This window comes from Schistocerca nitens, chromosome 1 (assembly GCF_023898315.1).
Source record: "Schistocerca nitens isolate TAMUIC-IGC-003100 chromosome 1, iqSchNite1.1, whole genome shotgun sequence".
NCBI lineage: Eukaryota > Metazoa > Arthropoda > Insecta > Orthoptera > Acrididae > Schistocerca > Schistocerca nitens.
Genome location: NC_064614.1, coordinates 229,278,715 through 229,285,277, shown reverse-complemented (window position 1 = coordinate 229,285,277; position 6,563 = coordinate 229,278,715). Strand labels below are relative to the sequence as shown.

The 6,563-nt window shown below is 44.6% G+C and overlaps 1 pseudogene; it reads right to left on the bottom strand.

Moving 5' to 3' along the window:
• Positions 1 to 6,199: 6,199 nt before the first annotated feature.
• LOC126210539 (5S ribosomal RNA) lies at positions 6,200 to 6,317 on the bottom strand (annotated as a pseudogene).
• Positions 6,318 to 6,563: the final 246 nt, after the last annotated feature.

Here is a 6,563-nt window from a genome sequence, read left to right as displayed (position 1 = left end):
GGTCCCTAGGCTTACACACTACTAAATCTAACTTAAACTAACTTACGATAAGGATAAAATACACACCATGCACGAGGGAGGACTTGAACCTCCGACGGGGAGAGCCGCGCGAACCGTGGCAAGGCGTCTCAGCCCGCGTGGCTACACGGTGCGGCTCTTATTGACAAAAATGTGGAAGATATCGCAACATATGGAAGCTGGAAGAGCTTGTGGCATTGTGGAGCTTTTCCAAACAACTGTCCGAAGGTGATGACCTCTAAATCCAATCTCTTGTTCCACAATGACTGGGTAGCAGATGTCTAAGTGTTCTTTTTCCGAAGAGACCAAGTACAATGATTCCTGATATTGGTGGTGCAGATTGCACCCAGGTATATGATCGGTGTTTTCAGTGTCCTAGGTTGCGGTCGTCCTGACCTCCAAATCTTTGCACACTGAATCTTTCATGTTTATGACTTACACTGCATAAGTGCATATGGAACAAGGGGTTTTCTGCAGGACTTAAACCCATACAGCATGGATAGTATGCCCCATCAGTTGTCAATCCCAAAGGCGCAGGAAAGGAAAGATTTTCATACAGCCAAGCATACAATTACCCCCATCCCTCCTCATTTTTGTCATGTTTTCATCGGGTTTACGTATTTTTCTTTAATTTTCGTAATTTTACTAGGTTCTTCGTAATTTGAACGCATTTTTCCCAATTACTGGAGATCCGAAGCATCACTCTCGATGACATGTCACATCAGCAAAACGTCTCATCGTGTCATCTCGTGGTGCCATCAGCCAATTACATTACACTATGGTTCTCAATTTTTGTATCATTGGTAAACCGCCCGCTCCATTCTTTGCGAGTGTCGTGTATATGTGGGCATATCACCAACCCTGTTACACTGCCTACAGTAGAAGACACAAATACTTTTTCTTATTGTAGGAAATATCCACCAGCAGAGAGGATGTGCAAAAACGACGTTCTTTGGGCGAAACGCTTTATGAATTAGATAAGATTTTATTACGATTTGCCATCTCTCCCTATGTGGATGGAAGTCACAAAGTATTCTCACATTCGTAGGATAAAGTCAGAGATTGAAAGATCTCACCAACGTCTTTGATGATTACCACTCCAACAAACAATCATATCCATAGCAGCACTCAGCCCTCTATTTCGAAACGAGCCGCCCCTTAGGTCTTCAGATTTCACCACACGATCTCTCTAGATTCACACGTGCTGACGAGGTTACCACTCCTTACTAATTTATAATAGATACAGGCCTTATGCATTTAAAAGTGTTGTGCTGATATAAGAGACGATTAAGAAGAAGAAAAAACGTATGGTTTATGCATGATGGAGCTCAAGATAGAAAGTTTGAAACGTTTTACGTAAATCACTTGTGCTATTAGTTCTGTAGTATTGCTGTACTGTTTATATTCCATATGAAGAAGGTAATGGAAAGAGAGAAATGATCGTAGAACATAAACACGCTCCTCAGGCTACACGTTTCTGCACTTAAGCATGCTACAATGGTAAAACAATGTGGTTTCCGCTACACAAAATTCAAAACAAAGTTTTGCATCACCTCGGTTTGTCCACAACTCCTGAAGATAGACGTTGACTGTAAATATTGTAGCACAGACACAGTCCCTTTGACTGCTCAGAGATATCACTAAACCCGTCCAAAGATATAAACAACCATGCATGGGTAGCGCCTATTAGACGGAGGGGGTCAGACAGCCTGTAAGTTCCAGTCATTCCACCAGGAAGGAGGTACACGGCTCGTGTTGTTTGTAGTTCAACCGTGCCTAGACGGTCAATACCGCGGTTCGATCCCGTACGCATTGTTACTTTGTGCCAGAAAGGGCTCTCAACAAGGGAGGTGTCCAGGCGTCTCGGAGTGAACCAAAGCGATGTTGTTCGGACATGGAGGAGATACAGAGAGACAGGAACTGTCGATGACATGCCTCGCTCAGGCCGCCCAAGGGCTACAATTGCAGTGGATGACCACTACCTACTGATTATGGCTCTGAGGAACCCTGACAGCAACGCCACCATGTTTAATAATGACTTTCGTGCAGCCACTCTGAGGGATATACGCCGAATCGCCGTTGAGGAGTGGGACAATCTGGACCAACAGTGCCTTGATGAACTTGTGGATAGTATGCCACGACGAATACAGGCATGCATCAATGCAAGAATACAAAAATGGTTAAATGTGCGATAAATGACCTGTCACAACATCTCCCTCTCTCTAAAATGCACTAAATCGTACCTCGTCACAACCACCCTCATCTGATTGCTCCATCTACTTTCTATCGTCCTTAACGCAGACCCTTGTCAATTTAGAGGCATATTAGTTACAGTGTTAACCTAAAAACCAAGAGAAACATCCCTAAATAGTGAGCTGAAAGCGGAGGATGGAAACTGATTTAAATTATTTTAGTTATTAATTATGAGAGAAAATTATGAGATATATGGATATATATACCATGTATGTGGCTAGGTGTTATCCAAGTGCATTATTGAGATGGCCGGCCGGTGTGGCACGAGCGGTTCTAGGCGCTGCAGTTTGGAACCGCGCGACCGCTTCGGTCGCAGGTTCGAATCCTGCCTCGCACATGGATATTTGTGATGTCCTTAGGTTAGTTAGGTTTAAGTAGTTATAAGGTCTAGGGGACTGATGATCCCAGATGTTAAGTCCTATAGTGCTCTGAGCCATTTAAACCATTTTTTGAGCTCTCCATACACCACGAGCATGTTGGCTTTGGCACTGGTGAATCCCACATTAACAGCACTTTCCATTTCCACAATATTTGCGGTGCGAGTTCTAGGTGATTCATCCTGTATATATACAATGCGTCATTGCCCATGTTATTAACTAGCGTGAGCTTTCAGCTCCTTGTTGTATGACGCACTTTGATGCCAGCCCTAGAGTCTAAAATGGGGTATTTACTCTTGAATAACAGGCCTGAATGCCTCGCAGAATCAAGGACAAGGCTCTTACCATCCAACAAAAAACGTTTAAATTCAGAGTGCCACAGATTCTCCTTCAGTAAGATTGTTCTCTCTACACGGGAAATTTTCTTTGATTTTGCGTTTCGGTATTGCCCACTTATACATAGTGATCGTAGGACCAGGTAAGTTAATTCACAGTTTAAAAGTGTCTCTGTTGACATGGAGGATGTAAAGAAGAGGTGGATCATTTCTCAAGTTTGTAACTTCTTCCACTGCTTATGCCGGTCGCTGTGGCGGAGCGGTTCTAGTCGCTTCCGTCCGGAACTACGCTGCTGCTACGGTCGCAGGTTCGAATCCTGCCTCGGGCATGGATGTGTGTGATGTCCTTAGGTTAGTTACGCCTAAGTAGTTCTAAGTTCTCAGATGTTAAGTCCCATAGTGCTTAGAGCCATTTTTTCCACTGCTTATTCCATGCATGCAATAGTAGAAAGACTCCCATGCGTCAAAAAGAATGTCACCCTCCCTTCCCTCCTCACTCCGTACATACCATTTCTAGGACTGAGTCTGTGCGACTTCATTGTTGAACAGAGCTAGTGTTATACCTAAAACGACCTCCCCTAGACGGAAAGCACAGCTCTAGCACTACGCCACGGGAGGGCCGAGTTGACTAGCGCGGCCAGATTCGCTATCGCGCAGGGAAACGCGCGGGCGGAAGCTTTCCGTCTCGTGTGACGGCTCCATTAGCACTCGGCGGGCCGGTCACCGGCCGCAGAAATGTGAAATGCGTATTAATGGACGCGCCATAACTCATTCAGCGGCCTCTAATGGGCAGGCAGAGTCTTGAATCAGGCGTGATTAAGCTTGTCAATGAGCGCGCGGCGCAGCGGGCCAACACCTGCCGCCGCGTGTATTCATCACCCTCCACCACGCTCCGCGCACCTGATGGATCGCACAGCCCGCCGACCGCGCCTCGCTGTTACACGCGCCGACAAATGGACGACTCGTCGCTCCAATTTTCCCGTTTCACTCGATCTGTAATGACAGGTTAAAATTGTCTGCAGCGCCGTCACTCGAAATCAGTTTATGCAGTTTATCGGCGTACACAATAACTGCTGCAGCTACCTGCTGCAACATATTGAATTCAGCAAACTTCTCGCTTCTGAATGGAGAAGCAGGTAGAGGTAATACGAGTTTCACAAAACGACGATGGTGAAGAGAGTAATTTAAACTGAGACTGGGGGACGGAAAACGTAGGATAGTGCCACTGCAGACACTTTCCCTGCGACTGTTTCCAACTTCTGTCAGTGGTCGATATGACTGAAGGCTGTAAATTCAACTAAATACTTAGGGATTACAATTACAAATAACCTAAATTGGAACTATCACATAGATAATATTGTGGGTAGAGCAAAGCAAAGACTGCGATTCACTGGCAGAACACTTAGAAGGTGTAACAGGTCTACTAAAGAGACTGCTTACACCACGCTTGTCCACCCTATTCTGATGTATTGCTGTGCGGTGTGCGATCCGCATCAGGTGGGACTGACGGATGACATCGAAAACGTACAAAGAAGGGCAGCTCGTTTTGTATTATAGCGAAATAGGGGAGATAGTGTCACAGACATGATATGTGAATTGGAGTGGCAATCATTAAAACAAGAGGGTTTTTCGTTGCGACGGGATCTTCTCATGAAATTTCAATCACCAGTTTTCTCGTAGGATTGCGAAAACATTCTGTTGCCACCCACCTACATAGGGAGGAATGATCATCACGATAAAATAAGAGAAATCAGGGCTCGCACAGAAAAATTTAAGTGCTCGTTTTCTCGCGTGCCGTTCGAGAGTGGAACGGCAGAAAGACAGCTTGAAGGTGGGTCATTGAACCCGCTGACAGGCACTTTATTGTGAATAGCAGAGTAATCACGTAGAAGTAGATGTAGATGTGACTAGTGCACATCGTTGTAAGGACGCTGGACAAAACAATTGGCCCTCAAGGAGATATGATGCTAATATCATGCTACGAAGCCTTCAGTGGCTTCAATTCTGCAATAAAGACAGGATACAAGTGTTTCTTCAGGTAGGGTAAGTCAGGGAGAGTTGTACTACTAGGTGGAACGCTCCAGTGGTGTATTTCAGAAATGTGCCTATACAGAGCATCTCCCACTTCTTGCGAGGAGAGCCCTTCTGTGAAGAAACGTGGTGCAAAAGTGTTGCTGTCAATTTCGCATTAGTTCTGGAGAAAAATCACATTTCTGTTCTGGTAAGCATAATAGTTTTATCGTGTAGTTACATAATATTAGCATAAAGACTTAGTTTGCACAGTGTTAATGCAGTTCTTTTACTGCAAAGTTGAAAAAAATAAAATCATGAAACTAACATAAAATGGCTGTAGAGTTCGCTACCTGCAGATAGAAGTCGTGGTGGTCCATCTCTTCCAGATAATTGCCTGAGGTGGTCTAGTGTTATCGGGGAGAGATGGACAACTGTTTTAATGTGTGAGAGATGGAGCACTATTCAACTTAACTTCAAGGCTTGTGGGATAATCGCACATAAGGTGGCCGCAGTCCCAAACTATGATGCTTTGATCCAACAAATGGAAAAACAGAATCTCACACACAGGCCAACTAACCAGTTCAAAACTTGTCAAAAGACCTAGCGATCCCAAGCACACCAGAAGAGCAAAACTATCTGCTCTAGTCAAACTTCTTCACAGACACAAGTTCGGACTCCACTCTTACCAAACCCGAAACTTCGAAGATTACTACCTCAAAACTGACTGCTCCTAAGCCAATACAGACAAAACTTCTGGAAGTTCTTTTTCTACTTATAAAACCATGAATTGTAAGAGGATGTCAGCAACTACACCCAGAGGGCTAAACTCTGCTGAAAATATTGAAACTATAAAGAAAAGAAGGATAAGGAAAGAAACAGAAAAAAAGGAACGAAAAGATCACCGTAGGGAAATACTAGCGAACAGAAAAACAAGCTGAAGACGCTAAAAAATAAAAATTCTGCAAATAGTTCGATTGTGTTCATCAGACGCAGTCACTGTAGCACTCCGTCTTCAGGCCAAAAGTGGCCCATCGGGATCATCCGACCGCCGTGTCACCCTTAGCTGAAGATGCAGATAGGAGGGGCGTGTGGTCAGCACACTGCTCTCCCGGTCGTTACGATGGTTTTCTTTGACTGGAGCCGCTACTGTTCAGTCGAGTAGTTCCTCAATTGACATCACGAGACTGGGTGCACCCCGATAAATGGCAACAGCGCATGGCGGCCTGGATGGTCATCCATCCAAGTGCCGGCCATGCCCGACAGCGCTTAACTTCGGTGATCTGACGGGAACTGGTGTATCCACTGCGGTAAGGCCGTTGCCAGCCAGTGTAGAAAACTACGAAAATAGCTTTGATGAATATAATGAAGATGAATGTGTTGAGTGTGGTGAAATCTATTATGAAACTAATAAAAATGACGATTGCATTCAGTGTGTTTCCTGTTCACGATGGTCACGTGATGTTGTTCAACAATTGCTAATAAGTGTAATTGCTGTGTTTAGACAAAAACAGGCTAATGCTTGAACAAAACAAAAAACTCTAGAAAAGCCAATGTCCAATCAAGATTT